Source organism: Adiantum capillus-veneris, chromosome 16 (genome assembly GCF_014529385.1).
Source record: "Adiantum capillus-veneris isolate H3 chromosome 16, ASM1452938v2, whole genome shotgun sequence".
NCBI classification, from domain to species: Eukaryota; Viridiplantae; Streptophyta; class Polypodiopsida; order Polypodiales; family Pteridaceae; genus Adiantum; species Adiantum capillus-veneris.
Window position 1 is genome coordinate 110,718,645 of NC_140946.1, and position 19,493 is coordinate 110,738,137.

At 50.0% G+C, this 19,493-nt stretch overlaps 1 protein-coding gene across 5 annotated transcripts in view; it reads left to right on the forward strand.

Moving 5' to 3' along the window:
- The window catches only part of LOC147439642 (kinesin-like protein KIN-14I), a 175,304-nt gene that overhangs the window by 17,270 nt on the left and 138,541 nt on the right, over positions 1–19,493 (forward strand). The window lies entirely within an intron of this gene.

The following is a 19,493-nucleotide window of genomic DNA, read 5'->3' on the forward strand; positions in this document are numbered from 1 at the left end:
CCTCCGGAGAGTCAGAGATCAAAACAATATCATCAGCATATAACAATAGTGGAATCCATGTCCCCACCAGCTGTGCACTCTATCACCATCTCTCTCAATGTATTCAGAAACCTCATCTACATACATACCAAATAGAGTAGGAGAGAGCGGGCAGCCCTGCTTCACCCCAATAGTGGAGTAAACCAGTGTGGATAAACCCTCTGGGTTGCGTATATGCCCCACTACTGACCTGTATAATGCCATGACCCCCCAAATGAGCTCTGTGGGTACTCCCATCTGCTGTAACCTGCGCATCAATCTCGCTCTGGGCACTGTGTCAAATGCTTTACGGAAATCCACAGCTGCAATAGATCCGTCTCCCACGTGATCTGCCCTCCTCAATGATGGCTCTGAGTGTCAAGATATGGTCAAGAGTAGAAAAACCCCCCCTGAAACCTGCCTGCCCGGCTGCGCGCATCCCCTCCCTCTCTGCCCGTCTACTCAACTGCTGCTCAAGAATAGATGCATACAACTTTGCCAGTGTGTGTCCAATCATGATAGTGCGATAGTTCCCAGGCTCCATAGGGTCTCCCGACTTGAAGATAGGTACAATAGTAGATAGGCTTTAGGTATCAGGCAAGCCCTCACACATGGCACGGTTAAACATAACTGCTAGAAGCTCTGCTAGTAAATCTCTGGCATGCATGAAATGCTCAGCCACTAAGCCATCATGATCATATGCTCTCCCAGTCCTCATCCTGTCAATGGCCTTCCTCACTATCTCAGCGGAGAAAAAAACACGTGTGTGGGCATGGATCGGGGGGGTCGGGACGGGGGGGCTGCCCAGGAACTGTGTATAAAGATGATGCATACTGGCCCCATGCCTCTCTAGAAGTGATGGTAGGGGGGGGGAGGGGGGGGGGAGTGCTCATGAAAGAGCCTCCCCGCCTCAAGTGAGTCTTGACTCAAGAATAGCTGGTATAGATCCTGCTCTAGGCGAGCCAAAAATGCCCTCTTCTTCCGCCGCACTAGGCGTCGGAAGTCAATCTGTGACTACCTATGAGTGATATCCCCCAAAAGCATCTCTCTCTGAAGTCTAGCTCTATTGTCCCGTCATTCCTCATCATACCAACTGTTCTGGGGCATGTTCCCCGAACGGCGTCTCTGCTCAGGCTGGGTATGTGGGTATGCCTCTGCTGCTGCATCATGTAGTGTCTGTGCCAGTATAGTAGTAAGCTCCTCCAGAGGTGCCCTGGCTCCTCTGTGCACAGGCGTCTATAGATCCCATCTATGTATACAGAGTCCGTCTCCCGCGTGAAGGTGTAGCGAGTAGGGGTTGCTGCTCGTAGCCTGTTTGCTACACTAAACTGAAAAGAAATGGTCAGCGATACAAGAGCATGATCCACTGCCACACCAACAGGTCTGGGTCCAACCGTGAGGTCCTGAATACTAGAGATGAGGCTCGGTTGTGCCATGACAGTCCACTGTGCTGGCTCCATGTCTGTGTGGGAAGCATGTGAAGCCTCCCGAAGCAGAAAACCTCTGTAGGCCATTCAAGATGGCCAGTCCATGTGCGGTGCCCATGTCTATCAGGTGTCGCCCATTCTCAGTATATTCCGCATCGTGTGATAGTCTGGACAGGCCCGTCTCTACAACATCTAGCTCTCTCAGCATCTCCTCTGAAGTATCATAAAACACTGTCTGGTGATGGGCAGTCCTAGCATTGAAGTCCCCTAGAATGATAATGTCGCCATCTCTAGAGAACTCCCATATGTCGTCATCCAAAATAGAGAAGGGGGATTGTCCTCTGGGTGATGCATAGACTGACATACTCGGGGGAAAGTAGCAAATAGCAATGTAGAGATATCTGCCCGTCTCTGCTTTCAATCTCACCCACATGTACCTAGCCTGCTCATCCCTGCGGGCTATATGTATCAATGGCTGCAAATCCTCTCTAAACACTGCCACTCCCCCCGAGCCCCGTCCTCTATGCTCTGAGCGTGTCTCCTGTCTGTAAGCTATCTCTCATCTGTATCCACTGATGTGAGGCATGGATTGCCCAAGGGCTTGGTGTGTCTGAGAGTAAAAGATGACGTCTCTTCCAGTAAAGCTATCCTCAAAAGCACCTACATCAAGACGCATGGATCCATTACAGTTCTAGGCCGTGTAAGGTGCAGCGGAATGATTGTTTGCGCTTTGCTCAAGATGAGCGCTCCGAACTGTGCTCAAGGTTCCTTTTAGTTCTTATGGAAGGGAGAGCCTTCCGTTCTTCATGGAAAGTGCTATGATCACAAAGAAAGTGAATGGACATTGTGCGTGCAAGGGTATGAGACTGAGAGATAGAGAGAGAAGAGAGATACGACACCAGGGACGTTGTAAAACCCTCCTCCGAAGGCCCCACTCTCGTCGGCGAGAGTGGTCTACTTATGATTGCACAAACTGGTACAATGACGATGCAATGGACTGATGCAACCTGTGACTATGTCAGTGACGACGACGGTGATGATGACGACGACTTTAGGGCTGAAATCTGTGGTCTTCTATCTGCTGAATTTCGGGACTGTTTCAATGGCTGAAAATGACTGTTTTGGCTGCGTTCTTATGGCTGAAAATGGGGGTTCTTCTGCAACCAATTAGGGCTGAATTGTCTGCTGTCCAGTAGGGCTGAAAACGCTAACCTTCTGATGCGACATTGGCTGAAAACCAAAAACTCTGGCTGACTTCTGAGCGTTCATGAAAAACGCTGGTCCTTGAGGATCTGCTGCTAGCGATCATGGCTGAAAATGCCAGGCTGTGGAGGTCTTGTTGCTGCTGCTTGAAAACGCCAGGTTGCCAGAGAAGATGGCGATGATCCAAGCTGAAAACGCTGGGCTGATGTGTGGCGAAGGTGGGGGAACCAAAATGCCAATGGTACTGCTGGGGTTCTGCTGAGAAGGTGCCTGTTGAGCATGTGCTCCTGCTGCCTCTTCTGCCAGAAAGTGCTAATTTGGGTTTGCTTATATATTAACTTAGCAAAATTGCCCTACCTACTTTTGTTGTGAAGTCACTTAAAAATAATAAGTGAAAAATACCAAATATAGGGAAAATAGGCTAAATGCACTGGAAAATTTCCCTAACTGAATCTGATGGATTCTGAAGGGAATAGTGATGATCATGCTGTGTGCAACTAGAGGATATGCATCTACACTAAGTGTCTGGGCATGCACGGTCTACGAATAGACTCACAAAAAGTGCCAGATCACTTCTAATCTAGATTGACTGGACTTGACTGAACCCTGTGATGGTGTAGCTTGTCCACGGACACATAGGGTTCGCTGTGTCACGTGACAGGCCGCCACTTTGAGTGTGGTCCCATAAGTCTCGCACTGTCATGTGGAGCGTCGCTCCAATATTAGTACTCTTCCATCTCGGTAAAAGGAAATCTTGCCTTTTCCCCTTGCCGCTCTAATCTCCGGCATTACTTCCTACATATGAGCCATCTGTGAGAGGGTAAGATCATCCCCGAGAAAAATGCTCGTCTCCTTAAGAGTTGGCCTTTTCTTCAAGGACTTCTTCTCTTCCATGGAGGGAAAACGGACGATCAGTGCCCTTTCTTTTTAGGACCTGAGGTTTCCCCACTGCTTCCATTTTTCTTTATGTTGCCCACTCTCCAGGCTCTTGTGTGCGTCGGCTCATGAACCCCCATCAAGGCCATGAGTTCTTTTACCTCTTCTTCCACATTGCCTTTGTCTTTAAGACGGCAAATTCTCACATGTAAAGCGCGCACACGTCTTCTTTGCTCCTCCTCTAGTGTCTGATTAATGATAGTGGATGTGGACGTGGACGTTATCTCCTTGCCTTTTCCTTTCTTGGCCACCTCGATCCATTTCTCGGCTTCATCCGCCTTCTGCTGAGTTTTGGTAAGAACATCCACCCAAGAAGTCATCATCTCTTTGTGTTACAATGTCTCCCTCTTGGATGGCCCGTACTTGCTCCTTGATCGTGTTGATTTCTTCGATTACTGAGGGTTGCAATTTGCCCTCTTCCAGTGTGTTGCTTGATCGTCGAGTCGTCACTCGGTCTTCTAGTGTGTTTATCTTGCTTTCTTGGATCAGGACGCGTCCTTCGAGCATGTTTATTGTGCCCAATAGATTGCGGTTCATCTTGGTAATAGTCTTCGTCATTTCCTCTTTGCACTTTTGAATGGCATCCTCTAGGGGGTCAGCTTTATCACTTGGCTTCCTCATGCTTAATCGCCGTCCGGAAAAGAGCAACAACCCACTGCAGGGGCTCAAGCAAAACCCCACAACCCAATGCGGGTATTCTCACATCCACAGCCCACTGCGGGCACGCAAAATATATTCAGTCACGAAGCCCAGAGGCTCAACCCCCTGTAATAGATTACGGACACCTGCACCTGTCGATGGAATCAACAACTCGTGGCCCCCTTGCTGGGTTAGCTCTGCGCCACTTTGGTTCACTGTGTACCTGTCCTGCTGCACCCTTGTGTGCTCACGAATAAGACCAGCACCGCAGCCCGATATGGGCACCACTGATAAGCGGGAGCAGCTCTTCGCTGCCCCTGTGTATGACTGCAAACTTTAAGGCCCAAAGCCCCTCCCTGTGTGAGGAGAACGCAGGCAGCCCTGCTCCCTGTTGAGTGTGCAATGGACAGCCCCCTCAGGTGGCCTGTCTCTGTTAATGCCTGGAATCCGAAAGCAGCCCCACTGAGCGAGTAGCCTACTGAAACCTGTGATGTAGAGGGCGCAGCGAAGGGCTGCTCTCGACTGGCGCAAGGGGAGGCGGGAGTGCAAGGGCAGCGCGGCGGAGAGAGAGAGAGAGAGAGAGAGAGAGAGAGAGAGAGAGAGAGAGAGAGAGAGAGAGAGAGAGAGAGAGAGAGAGAAGAAGAAGAAGAAGAAGAGTATTTTAACGTCGTAGGAAACTATCCCAAGAGACCTTAAAGATCTATCCGACAAGGAGAGTTGAGAGAGAGAGAGAGAGAGAGAGAGAGAGAGAGAGAGAAAGCTTTATTAACGTCTTCGAAAGGCCGAACTCGACCTATGAGACAATATCATATACATGTGTTGATGCTCTAGGCATCGGAAAATAAAAAAAGGGTACAAACTGAAATGAGCCTATACTATGCAAAAGGGTGTGGTAGGGTGGTGCATGTGGTGTACAATGTATAGTGTGGGTCCTCGTGTCGAGGTGTGCTCACGCATCATCAGGCTCAACTAGGGGCTGCAAGGTGATACCACCATGAGATGATAGGGAGGGTATCTAAAAACAAGCAACATATGTAGGGTAGAGAATGTGGTACATCGGTGGTGGCCTGCTCAGGTATCTCTGGAATGCTGGATCCCCTGGTGCTGGTACATGACTCTGCTCTAGATACTGATGGTGTAGAGCTAGTATCCTCAAGATCTCCCTCTAGTGACACCCATGTGTCCTGTATCCTGGGAGCCTCAGTCTCCGACGTGCCCTCTGAGACTCTGCCTACAGAAGGGTAAGCCCTCTACTCTGTGTAGGTAGTGTGGGGGGGTCTGGCCCTGCTCGTTGGAAAAACTGTGTGATGGTAGTCTGTGTCCTGCTATCCTGACTCTGGCGTGGCTGTAACAACTGCTCTCGAACCTCTAAAGCCGCAACCAGGAACTGGCCAAACCTCCTCTGCTCTCAGCCTATCATATGCTGCTGTAATGAGTCTCCAATGCCATATCTCTCTCTCTTAGCTCTGTATATGCTGGGCATCTCATGACAAAAATGCTCCTCACTCTCCACCTCCGTCTGGCAGATCCGGCATGTACGCTCCTCTCGTGGTATGCCTCTGGCTCTGCCACTCTCAATCTCTAGCTGATGTGATGACACTCGTAGCTGGCCAATGCTGACCCGAAGTCGGTGCGGCATGTACTCTTGCATGTATAATGGAATCTCAATGAATCCCTGCTCTGAGAACCTCAGAAAATGCTCATAGTAATATAGCATTTTAGGAGGTAGGGTGTCTGTGGGCCTGCGCCATGTCCTCTGAATATATGTATGCCATATCTTCTGTCTGATGACCCTATTCTGCTCAGAGCGTGAGAGGGTATAGGTCGGGGCCTAGGTGTCATACTGAAGTGGTGGTAGTCTATCGATATCAAAACCGTGCTGAGCTAGCCAATCTCTTGTCTGGGCATACCATGAGCTAGTGTCCCCTGCCTGTGCCATCTCTCTAGATGCAATGAAGGCTCTATGAGAGATCCTATCTGGATCCATATCTTTGAATCTGTGAAGAAGGCAAACAGTCTGAAAGAGTGCCTCTACCAACATCGGTGGTGCAGCCAGCTCAGCTCTAATAATGTCGTGTGGAACTGATGGCTTGCTACGAATCATCCTGGAGATCATAATAATTTGTGGCCTCTCTATCTGTGTCTATACTGAGTCTGCCAATCCCGGTCCCCAAATGGCCGAGGCATACATGAGTGCAGGTGTGACCAGTGTGTCAAAGAGCCACCCCTTCGTCCGGGGCTCCTGGAAGTGGGTCTGGTGGCACTGTCTCTCCATCAGAGCTAGTGATGCGTATCCTCTGGTAAGTCTATCTCTGGCTGCCTGTGTCATGGAGAAGGTCCCTGATGCTGCGGTGAATGTAACCCCCAGATATACATATGAGCATGTCACCTCTATATCCCCTCCAGCTACTATAAATCTACTCTGTCGGCGAATCTGAGCCGATGTATGAAATATGAGAACCTTGGTCTTGCCAAGGTTCACCGTGAGTCCTCTCTGTGAGCAGAAATCATCCAGGGCCTGCAAATGTAGTTGTAGTCTCTCTGCCGTCTCTGACATCAGGACAATATCATCTGCATATAAGAGTATGTGTACAGTAGTCCCTGCAATATCCACACCCTCTCCACCCCTGTGCAAGATGAAGTCTACAATCTTGTCAATGTATAGACCAAAGAGTGTAGGTGATAGGGGGCAACCTTGTTTCACACCAATGGTGCTCACAAGGGTGTCAGATAATCCTCCCGGGCATCTCACTCTGCCAGATACATGCTCATACAATGCATGGATCCCCCATGCCATCTCCTCTCCAATCCCAAGCGCAGCCAGACGTCTGAAAAGTCTCTCTCTAGGTACTGTGTCAAATGCTTTGCGGAAGTCCACGAAGCAGCAATATAATCTCCTCTTCCTCACTCGTGTCTGGTCGATCAGACAACGAAGGGTGAAGATATGATCAATAGTAGAGAAAGCTAGGCGGAAGCCTGCCTGTCCTGGTGTCCTCATGCCCTCTCCCTCTGCTAGAGAACTAAGCTCCTCCTCTAAAACTGCGCCATATAGTTTGGCCAATATAGGACCAATCATGATAGTGCGATATGTGCTAGGATCCATGGCATCCCCAGATTTGTGGATAGGCACGATGGTGTGCTCTGTCCACGACTCTGGGAATCCCTCTGAAAGCGCGTGGTTGAAGAGGTGGGCAATGAGTGGTGCCAATGCATCATAGCCATATATAAGATGCTCTGCTTGTAGGCCTGCCTGATCTCTAGCACTCCCATGCTGTAGGTGGGATATAGCTTTCTTCACCATGTGGGTGGTGAAGAAAGTAGATGATGTGGGTCGGGTAGCCGATGGCGTAGGTATGGGTGGCTGTCCTGGGATCTCGTATAAGCTCTCGGCATATCTGTGCCATGTCGCTGGGTCCTGAATAGGAGTGGATGGCCTGGGAGGTCTGATCCGACGCCATGCCTCAGCACTATCCTTGCTCATGAGTAAATGATATATGTCCCAATACTCGTGCTCCTCCCACTCCCGTCTTTTACGACGGGTAAGTGTCTGCATCTTGCGCTGAGCCTGGCGATGTGTAATCTCCCCTCTGATCTCCAGTATACGTAGGTGTCTGTGTAGATCTCGACATTCGTCGTAGTACCACCTGTTTTGTGGCATAGTGCCAGTGCGTGGAGGGTGTGTGTGTATGCGATGTGGGAAACTTTGAGTGGCTGACTCGTGTAAGATGGATGTAATGTGTGTGGTGAGTGTGTCCAGAGGTGCAGTGGGGTCTAAGTGTATAAGGTGTTCATGCAGGTGATGTATATAAACAGGAGTGAGCTCATGAGTGAAAGAAATGGTAGTGTAAGTGTGAGGGGGGGAGGTGGGGGGGTCAGCAAGCTGTGTAGCAAAAAGGGAGAATGTGAGATAAGTATGATCCGCCCCTATCGGTGTGCGTGCAACGCTGAAGGAGTGTATAAGCTCTGCTGTCTCGGTAGAGCCCAACAAATAGTCCACTGTGCTCTCTCCGCCACTGTGTGGGAAGCAAGTGAATCCCCCAGAATCTGGCCACCTCGCCATCCCGTTATAAATAACGAGATGGTGCCTGCTGCCAAGCTCAAGAAGGTGTCTGCCATATCCAGTGTTGTCCTGTCCCCCATCTGCAGACACTCTACTCACCCCCATGTCCTCTGCATCAAGTGCCCTCATGATCTCCGGCTGCTCCATATCATAGATCTCACACTGTCGGCACCTGTGTCCTCCCGTTGAAGTCCCCCATGAGGAGGACTTCCCCGAGTGATGTGTAGTGAGAAATGTCCTCCGACAGTCGAGAGTAGGGGTCTTGGATAGCATATCGTGATCCATGTGGTGAAAAGTAGCATATGGCAATGTATAGCCCTCTCTCATGGGTGAGCTCTAGCCGTACCCACATATAGCATGCTTCCTCATCTCTACTCATCACCTGTATCCGGTTGTGTAAGCTCTGTCTGAATAGTATGGCCACCCCTCCTGACCCTCGAGCTGTACTCTGTCTGGTGATGGTCCTGTAAGTCGACTCCCACTGGAATCCTGTGACTACAGGTAGTCCTCTCTCTGGGCTCTCATGTGTCTCCGTAAAACATACAAAGTCATGCTCATTGATGATCTCCTCTAGGCGCTCCGGATGTGTCCATATAGAACCATTGCAGTTCTAGACTGCCCCTCTGAGTGGTGTCTCCTGTGCTAGTGTATGTGTCTCATAGGTCCCGAATCCCTATGAGATTGGGCGGCCGTCGATGAAGATTCTACCATCTCGAAAGAAGGCCTTTTTACCTTCTTTCCGTGCCTGAAGGACCCTGGGCATGCATGATTTCCTGTGCTCGATCTGCATCCTAGTGCGGTCCTCATCCATAAAGATATGGCCGCCCTGGAGGCCTCGTAAGAGCACCCTTTTGCGAAAAAAGGTGGTGCGGTCCTCATCTCCTCGTAACTGCATGATCAACGGGCGAGCTCGAGTGGTGTCACGGCCAGCTCGCCATGCCTTTGTAAAAGGCATAGTCTCTTTGTAGCCTAGTTGGCTACAAAGCTCTCGTGCATCCTCCTCTATTGAAGGTCCCTCTTTAAGGCCAGTGATCCTAACATTGTGTTTCCTCATATGGCGCAATCGCTCCTCCTCGAGAGTAAGCTGAACCCTCAAGTGCTCTCCCATGTGAACCTCCTCGCATACCTCCTTCTTGATATTCTTTTTAACTACTTCCACCCATCCCGATTGTTTGGCCTCCATTTTTGTCTGGATCTCTTCTTTGATGTCTGCTTTCCATTTATTTTTGATCTCTACTTCTATGTCTTCGAAGCTCGAGATTTCCCCCTCTTCCCTGGAGATCCGGAGGTGGTTGTTGCTTTCTTGTATACGGTGTATCTCCGTGTTGGAGGTGTCACGGAGTTCTTCGAATGCTTTCTTCCAGGCCTCCTTTTCTTCTGTGAGGCCTCTGATGTTATCCTCCATCTGCTTCATCTTTTCCGTCATCCTCCTTACTTCGGCGTTCAGTGCCTTGTCCGCATCTTTCTTTGCCTGTGTGATAGCTCTGGCTATCATGTCCTCCACTTCTTTCCTGTCAAGAGGTGCCATGGTCGAGCTCGAGGAGGCGAGGCTGAGCACACGGGAAGCCTAGTGTTTACAGCCCATCCCCTTGAATGTCGAGCTACTAATGGATATGAGGGTGGCCTGGGCTGCCCGTCTCTAGGCTGCTGTGATGGTGGAGCTGCAGCACAATGCAGCACAAGGCGAGAGGTGTGCAGGGCGAGGGGTGGGCTGGAGGCGAGTGGTGCGCTGCTGAGGAGGCGAGTGGTACGAATGGTGCAGACTGGGCGATGGCTGGCGGGAGGTGCTGTGCGGGCGGGCAGGGTGGCGGGCAGGGTGGCAGGAGGTGCTGCGCGAGCAGGCAGGCCGAGAGAGAGAGAGAGAGAGAGAGAGAGAGAGAGAGAGAGAGAGAGAGAGAGAGAGAGAGAGAGAGAGAGAGAGAGAGAGAGAGAGAGAGAGAGAGAGAAATGAAATGACATGTTATATTAACGTCTTCAAAAGGCCAAAGTGACCTGAGACCAGAAAGTTACAAGGTGGTGGATCTAATACAAAGTCAGAGTAACAAAATAACAACAATACAAAACAAAGATATATACTATGGGATCCTAGACTGGTCGGTGTGAACTAAGCAAAAATGGGCGGCTTGCTGGGATAGTTGAATCACAGGAGATCTAGCATCGGTCGTTGGTGGATCTCATCAATCTCCTCCATGGTTAGTAGTCTGACTGGGCGTCGTGCATGCCTGGCCAGAGTGCTCCGAATCTTCTGACGTAGCCTCCGTCAATGCTGTGTAGTCCTCCGCAGTCGTGGGCGCCTGGATTTCCCCAGTTTAGTCGCTCGGTCGATCAGTGTGCCTCTGGTGTGAGACGAGAGGGAGTTCTGCTGTGGGAGCAGCTCCTGCGAGGCTGTCCCGTGTCTGCTCTGAAGAAGTCTGTGATCCGTCTTTGAGATTGGCTAGCCTCGCCACTCATTAGGCTCTCTGTGTCTGCGCAGCTCGAGCAAGAACAAACCCATGCATCTCTGGTCCTCGTATCCATGACTCTTGAGAGTGGTCCAAAACCCTCTCTGAACAAGCAATGGAAGCGGCCTCGTATGTCGTAGTAAACGGGGCAGCGGCATGTGTAGTGCAACCTTGTCTCAGGCTCCATGTCACACAAGGGGCATGTCGTGGCCTCTACTGGTACTCCGCTGTATCTCCTAGTCTCAATCCGCAGCTGGTGAGAAGATGTGCGTAACTGGCCAATAGCACATCGTATCCCATGAGACAAGTGGGTGTCCATGTATCTGGGTCTCGTCACAAAACCATCCTCCGTAAGCTGGAGAAGATGGTCTCTGTAGAAAGCCATCTTCGTGCCCAATTCCTGTGCTAGCTGTATCCATGTCCTCCTGGTGTCTAGCTGGGTCAGGTCTTGGCGGATGAGCTTGGTGATCTCTGACTGTGTAAGACTGAGAGATGGTGCATCGAATGAATACTGGAATGGTGGCAGCATGTCTATGCTGAACCCATGCGCTTGAAACCATGATGCCATCTCCCCATACCAGCATGCTGTATCTCCTTGCATGGCTAACTGTCGAGAGGACTCAAGTGCAATGCGAGCATATCTGTCTCTAGGAAGTTTCCATGTGCGGTTTATGAAGGAGACTGATTTGGTGAGCGCCTCAACCACTAGTGGGGGGGCCGCTAGCTCTGCTCGGATAATGGCCCGTCGTACTGATGCCTTGGCTCTAATGAGCCGCGATATCATAGAGAGGAGAGGTTTCTCCATGTTCCCCCATCCATCAATGCAACCCGGCCTCCCGTGGTGATCCAATGAAGGTCCCCATATCTCAGCTCCGTAGAGCAATGCAGAAGCCACCAGAGTGTCAAAGAGCCAGAGCTTCGTCCAGGGCTCCTGAAATTGAACCTGCGAACACATCCTCTCCAGTCTACCCAATGCTGTATGGGCTCTAGTCAGTCTGGTCTCTGCCGCTCTTCTGAGTGAGAATGCAGGTCTGCTAAAACCCACTCCAAGGTAAGTGTAAACATTTGTGTACTCCACAGTCTCCTGGCCGTATGTGAATGTAGGTGCTGACCTCTTGATCCATTGTGGGGTGGTATTAAACACCATAACCTTGGTTTTACTAAGGTTGACAGACAAACCACTTTCGTGGGCAAACCTATGCAAAGCATCCAATTGACGTTGCATTCCCTCTGGAGATTCGGAGATCAACACGATATCATCAGCATATAACAAAAGTGGAATCCATGTCCCTGCCAACTGTGCACCTCTATCACCATCGCTCTCAATGTAGTCAGAAACCTCATCCACATACATACCGAAAAGAGTAGGAGAGAGTGGGCAGCCTTGCTTCACCCCAATAGTGGAGTGAACCGGTGTAGAAAGTCCCTCAGGGGTGCGTACATGCCCTACTACTGATCTGTACAGTCCATGATCCCCCAAATGAGCTCTGTGGGCACTCCCATCTTCTGTAATCTGCGCATTAATCTAGCTCTGGGTACTGTGTCAAAAGCTTTGCGGAAGTCCACAAAGCTACAATAGATCCGTCTCCCATGAGATCTGCCCTCCTCGATGATGGCCTTGAGTGTCAAGATATGGTCAAGAGTAGAGAAGCCTCTCCTGAACCTTGCCTGCTCAGCTGCACGCATTCCTTCCCTCTCTGCCCATCTACTCAATTGTTGCTCAAGAATGGATGCATACAACTGTGCCAGTGTGTGTCCAATCATGATAGTGCGGTAATTCATAGGCTCCATGGGGTCTCTTGACTTGAAGATAGGTACAATCGTAGATAGGCTCCAAGTGTCCGGTAGGCCCTCACACATGGCACGGTTAAACATAACTGCTAGAAGCTCTGCTAGTAGGTCTTTGGCATCCATGAAATGCTCAGCAACTAAGCCATCATGATCACATGCTCTCCCAGTCCTCATCTTGTCAATGGATTTCTTCACCATCTTAGTGGTGAAAAAAGCACGTGTGTGGGCATGGATCGGGGGGTTGGGAAGGGGCGGCTGTCAAGGCACTGTGTACAAAGATGTGTGTGTGTGTGTGAGAGAGAGAGAGAGAGAGAGAGAGAGAGAGAGAGAGAGAGAGAGAGAGAGAGAGAGAGAGAGAGAGAGAAATGAAATGAAATGAAATGCTATATTAACATCTTCAAAAGGCCAAAGTGACCTATGAGACCAGAAAGTTACAATGCGGTGTATCTGATACAAAGTCAGATTAACAAAATAAATTAAACTAGGATAACAAAATATAAATACTGCGGGATCCTAAACTGAGCAGTACAATGTGAAGACAATATGGGAGGGGAGTAGAGATCCATCTTCATCTGCACTCTGGACGACCAAAGAGTATGGCTTGAATCTTTTGCCATAGCCTCCTTCGAAATTGTGTAGCTCCTCTCCTCCCTCGGGGTCGTCTAGATCTCCCTAGCTCCAATGCTCGGTCTATGAGAATGCCAGTAGTGCGGGTAGACCTCTCCACCGTCGCTGGTTGCTCCTCTGTCTGTTCTTCTGGGTGTACAGTATCTAGTGTAAAGAAATCTGTGATCTGTCTCTGGGGATGTCTCTCTTCACCTCTCCTCAGTAAGGTTTCTCTATGCTTGTGTAACTCAAGTAGATAAAGCCCAAGACATCTTTGATCCTCATAACTCATGACCCTAGATAGAGGCCCAAAAACTTCTCTGAATAGACAGTGAAAACGACCTCGTATCTCCTCGTATCTCATAGTACACTGTGCAATGACATATGTAATGTACTTCTGTCTCTGGCTCTAGATGGCATAAGCGGCATATTCTGTTATTTGCTGGTGTCCCTCTGAATCTGCCAGTCTCAATCTCGAGCTGATGTGAGGACGTGCGTATCAGGCCAATGGCACAACACAAACCATGTGAAAGATGCGTGTTCATATAGCTAGGTCGAATTACAAACCCATCCCCCGTGAGGTGGAGAAGATGCTCTCTATAGAAAGACATCTTTGTGCCCAACTCTTGTAACGGCTCTATCCATGTCCTCCCGGTGTCCAACTGGATCAAATCCTGACGGATGAGTCTATTAATCTCTACCCGTGTCAGAGACCTCAAGGGTGCCTGAAGAGAGTATTGAAAAGGAGGCAACCTGTCCATGGTGAAACCATGTGTTTGAAACCATGATGTCATTTGAGCATACCAGCATGATGGATCCCCGTTAAGAGCTAATTGTCTGGAGGACTCTAGAGCCACCCTGGCATATCTGTCTCTGGTAGTATCCCAAGACTGTGTACAAAGGAGACTGATCTTGTGAGCGCCTCAATCTCCATAGGGGGGGCAGCTAATTCCGCTCGAATGATATCATGCGGTACAGAAACCTTGGCTCTAATCAGCCGAGAGATCATAGATACTAGGGGCTTCTCCATACGCCTCCACCCATCCTGACCTATAGAAGGTCCCCAAACCTGCACCCCATATAACATAGTAGAGGCAACCAAAGTATCAAAGAGCCATAACTTTGTCCTAGGTTCCTGGAACCGAACCTGTGAACACATCCTCTCCATTCCTCCCAGAGCCGCACCAGCTCTAGTTAGTCTAGTCTCTGCTGCTCTTCTCAAGGAAAATCTCGGCCCAGTAAAGACTACCCCCAGGTAAGTGTATGCATCTGTATACTCCACAATCTCCTGACCATACTTGAAAGTGGGTATTGATCTCCTGACCCATTGTGGTGTGGTGTTAAACACCATAACCTTGGTTTTACCTAGGTTAACACACAATCCACTATCCTTTGCAAAATTGCGTAGTGCATCCAACTGTCGTTGCATACCTTCTGGTGAGTCGGATATCAGCACAATATCATCAGCATATAGCAACAATGGGATCCACGTCCCTGCCAGCTGTGCACCTCTGTCACCCTCTCTATCGCTGTAATCAGACACCTCATCAACATACATACCAAATAGAGTAGGAAACAATGGGCAGCCCTGTTTCACTCCAATGGTAGAGTGAACTAAATCAGATACTCCTCCCGGAGTGCGTACCCGTCCCGTCACTGATCTGTACAAAGCCATAATCCCCCAAATCACCTCTATGGGCACCCCCATCTCCTGTAGTCTGCGCATCAATCGAGCTCTTGGTACCATGTCAAATGCTTTACGAAAGTCCACAAAGCTACAATATATTCGTCTCCCATGTGCTCTGCCCTCCTCAATGATGGCCGTGAGTGTCAGAATATGATCAAGAGTGGAGAAACCCCTCCTGAAGCCGGCTTGACCCTTTGCTCGTACCCCCTCGCCCTCTGCCCAATTACTCAAGTGTTGCTCCAGGATGGATGCATACAACCGTGCCAATGTGTGTCCAACCATGATAGTGTGGTAGTTCCCAGGCTCTGTAGGGTCACCAGCCTTGAAGATGGGCACAATATTAGACAATCTCCAAGTCTTAGGTAATCCCTCACACATGGCACGATTGAACAACATTGCGAGAACCTCCATCAGCATATCCTTGGCATTTATAAAGTGCTCTGATACTAGACCGTCATGATCATATGCCTTCCCAGTCTTCATTCTGTCGATGGCCCTTTGTACCATCTCAGGTGTAAAGAAAGTGCTCGTAGCTGGGCAAGGTTTGGTAGGGTCTGGAAGGGGTTCCTGTCCAGGAACCGTATATAATGATGTCGCATATTGGCCCCACACCTCAGGTGAAGTAATCACTGGGGGAGGGGAGTGCCCATGGAAGAGATGCCATGCCTCTCGTGAGTCCCTACTCAAGAACATCTGATACAAGTCTCGCTCCATTTGGGCTAGGTAAGCTCGCTTCTTCCGTCGCACAAGGTGTCGGAAAGCAATCCGAGACTGTCTGTAAGTGATGACTCCTAAAAGAAGATCCCTCTGAAGCTGGTCTCTCATCTCTCTGCATTCTTCATCATACCAACTATTCTGGGGCATGCTCCCAGAATGTCGTCTCTTGCCCGGCTGAGTGTGTGGGTATGCCACTGATGCAGCCCCGTGCAATGTCTCAGTCAATAGCGTGGTGCACTCCTCCACTGAGAGGCCTGTACCATTTGTGCCAGCTGTGCCTTCCAATAGACGGTCCCAGATCTCCTCTGAATAAACGAAATCAGTCTCTGGAGTAAATGTATAGCGGGTGTGTGACCTGCCTCCTGATGTCTGGGTTGTACTATACTGAAATTTAACGGATAGTGTCAAGAGAGCATGGTCTACTGCTATGCCCACTGGCCTGGCTCCCACTGTGAAATCGTGAATGCAGGGGATAAAGCTCGGTTGTGTCATAACATAATCCACTATACTGGCCCCATGTCTATGTGGAAAGCATGTGAAACCGGCTGCTCCAGGAAATCGCTGTATGCCATTAAGTATGGCTAATCCATGTGTAGTCGTCATTTCCATGAGGTATCTCCCATACTCCGTTTGCTCTCTGTTATCTGAGCATCTGTCAAGCCCCAATTCACCCACATTCAGCTCTCTAAGCATCTCATCTGAAGTGTCGTAGAAGACTGTCTGCGAGTTCCCCGTTCGGGCATTGAAGTCCCCTAGGAGAATGATATCACCATCCCTAGAAAACTCCCAAATGTCATCATCTAGGATAGAGAAAGGCGCCTGCCCTCTGGATGCGGCATACATTGATGTACTGGGAGGAAAGTAACATATGGCAATATATAGGAATCGACCTGTGTCAGGTCTCAGTCTCACCCACATATATCTAGCATGATCATCTCTTCGTACAATATGCAGTAATGGTTGTAGTTCCTCTCTGAATAGCACTGCTACTCCTCCTAAACCTCTACTCCCGTGCTCGATCTCGCATTTGTTCTGTGAGCTGTTTCCCATCTGTATCCCACCACATGTGGCATTACCTGTCTAGGGGCCTGATGAGTCTCTGAGAAGAACACAATATCCTTGTCTTTGAAACTCTCCTCAAATGCGCCCACGTCCAACCTCATAGACCCATTACAGTTCCAGGTAGCCATCTTTAGTGTGGTCCCATAGGTCTCGCACCGTCATGCAGTACGCCGCTCTAAAATCACCACCCGTCCATCTCTGTAGAAGTCTATCTTTCCCTTCTCCCTTGCCGCTGTAATCTCTGGCATTACCTCTCTCATATGTGCGAGCTGTGAGAGAGTCAGGTCATCACTGAGGAAAATACCTGTCTTTTTGAGAGTAGGCCTCTTCCTCAAGAATTCCTTCTTCTCTTCCAACGAGGGGAAGCGTAGTATGAGAGCTCTCCCCTTTGAAGACTCACCCGTGCCATCACTTTTCTTACCTACCCTCCATGCCTTTGTGTGCAGAGGCTTTTCCATCCCCATCATGGATGTAAGGCTTGTGACCTCTTTCTCCACATTGTTTATGTCTTTGAGACCGGTCACTCTCACATGCAGTGCTCGCATCCGCCTTCTTTGTTCCTCTTCGAGAGTCATGTTGATAAGCGTCTGTGTACAAGGAGTTTCTTGACCTTTCCCTTTCTCGGCGACCTCAATCCATTTTTCAGCCTCGTCCGCCTTTTTCTGTGTCCTTGTTATCATCTCCGCCCATGAAGATGTCTTTGCCACACTCAGTTTCTCTTCCTCTGCGATCATCCTTACCTGTTCCTTAATTTCCTTGATTTCATCTATTACCGAGGGTTGAAGTTCGCCTTCCTCTAGTCCATTGCTTACTCTATCAGCAAGCTCCTGTTTAAAGGGCTGAGACTTCTTTTTTGAGTACCCGTATCTCGGCGTTTGGGTTCTCCTGTTTGAGGGTTGAGACTTCTTCTTTGAGTGTCTGTATCTCTGCGTTAAGGCTCTCTTTCTCCTTCTTCCACTGTGGGCCCTCATTGAAGACCATCTGAAGTAGGTTGGCCTTCTCCTTCCACCATCCTTCCATCTCTGTTTTCCACTCGTTCATTTCCCTCTCCATCTGCGCCATCCGCTTATTCGTGAGCATGAAGGTTGCCTTTGCTCGCGGCTTGCAAACAAGTGAGACATTGGCGGCTTCCGTGTCCTGTGAATGGTCCTCTTCAAGTGGATCCCTTACGGTGAGGCCCAAAGAATCAGGGTCTTCTTCAAGTGGATCCATTACGGTGAGGCCCAAAGAATCAGAGAAAGAGAGAGAGAGAGAGGTGTGCGATAGATAGGTTGAGGAGAGGGGGGGGGGGGGGGGGGGGGGGGGGGGGGGCGATAGACAGATGGGGGGGAAAGGGGGGCGATAGACTGAGGAGGGGGGGAGGGGGCGATAGATAGGGGGAGAGGGAATAGTTGAAAAACTTAAAGTTGAAGTTAAATTAAATGGGGGGGGGGGGGGTTTGATAGACTGAGGAGGCGGGGGGGGGGGGGGGGGGTTAAAACTAACATTAAATTAAAAATTAAAAGGGGGGGGCGTGCGATAGACCGAGGAAGGGCCCCGCGATAGGCAGAAGGGGGGGAAGGGGGGGGGGGGGGGGGCAGCGCGATAGAGAGGGAGCGGGGCGGGCAGCGCGAGAGAGAGAGGGAGCAGCAGGGGGTGCGGGAGCAGCAGGGGGGGAGTGCGAGGGGCAGGGGCGGGCAGGGAGCGCGAGGGGCAGGTGCAGCAGGGGGTGCGGAGCGGGCAGCAGGGCGAGGGTGCACAGAGAGAGAGAGAGAGAGAGAGAGAGAGAGAGAGAGAGAGAGATGAAATGAAATGAAATGTTATGTTATATTAACGTCTTCAAAAAGGCCAAAATGACCTATGAGACCAGAAAGTTACAATGTGGTGGATCTGATACAAAGTCAGAGTAACAAGATGACAAAATGACAAAATAAAATACTATACTATGGAATCCTTAACTGCTAGGTGTGAACTAAGCAGCTAGCTGGGATAGCTGAATCACAGGAGATCTAACATCGGTCGTTGGCGGATCTCATCAATCTCCTCCATGGTTAGTAGTCTGACCGGGCGTTGTGCATGCCTGGCCAGAGTGCTCCGAATCTTCTGACGTAGCCTCCGTCGATGCTGTGTAGTCCTCCGCAGTCGTGGGCGCCTGGATTTCCCTAGTTGAGTTGCTCGGTCGATCAGTGTGCCTCTGGTGTGAGACGAGGGGGAGCTCTGCTGTGGGGGTGGCTCTTGCGGCTGTCCCGTGTCTGTTCTGAAGAAGTCTGTGATCCGTCTTTGAGACTGGATAGCCTTGCCGCTCATCAGGCTATCTCTGTGTCTGTGCAGCTCGAGCAAGAACAAACCCAGGCATCTCTGATCTTCATAGAAATGAAATGTTATATTAACGTCTTCAAAAGGCCAAAGTGACCTATGAGACCTAGAAGTTACAATGTGGTGGATCTGATACAAAGTCAGAGTAACAAAAGTAACAAAATGAAATGAAAATGACAATGACAATATGACAAAATGACTACTATGGAATCCTAAACTCCAAGGTGTGAACTAATCAGCTAGCTGGGATAGCTAAAATCACAAGAGATCCAGCATCGGTCGCTGGCGGATCTCATCAATCTCCTCCATGGTCAGTAGTCTGACCAAGCGTCGTGCATGTATGGCCAAAGTGATCCGAATCCTCTGATGCAGCCTCCGTCGGTGCTGTGTAGTCCTCCGTAGTCGTGGGCGTCTGGATCTCCCCAGCTCGGTCGCCCGATCGATCAGTGTGCCTCTGGCGTGAGGCGGCGAGCTCTGCTGTGGTAGTAACTCCTCCGGGTGTCCAGTGTCTGCTCTAAAGAAGTCTGTGATCTGTCTCTGATGCTGGCTAGCCTCTCCTCTCATCAGGCTCTCTCTGTGTCTGCGCAGCTCGAGCAAAAACAGACCCAAGC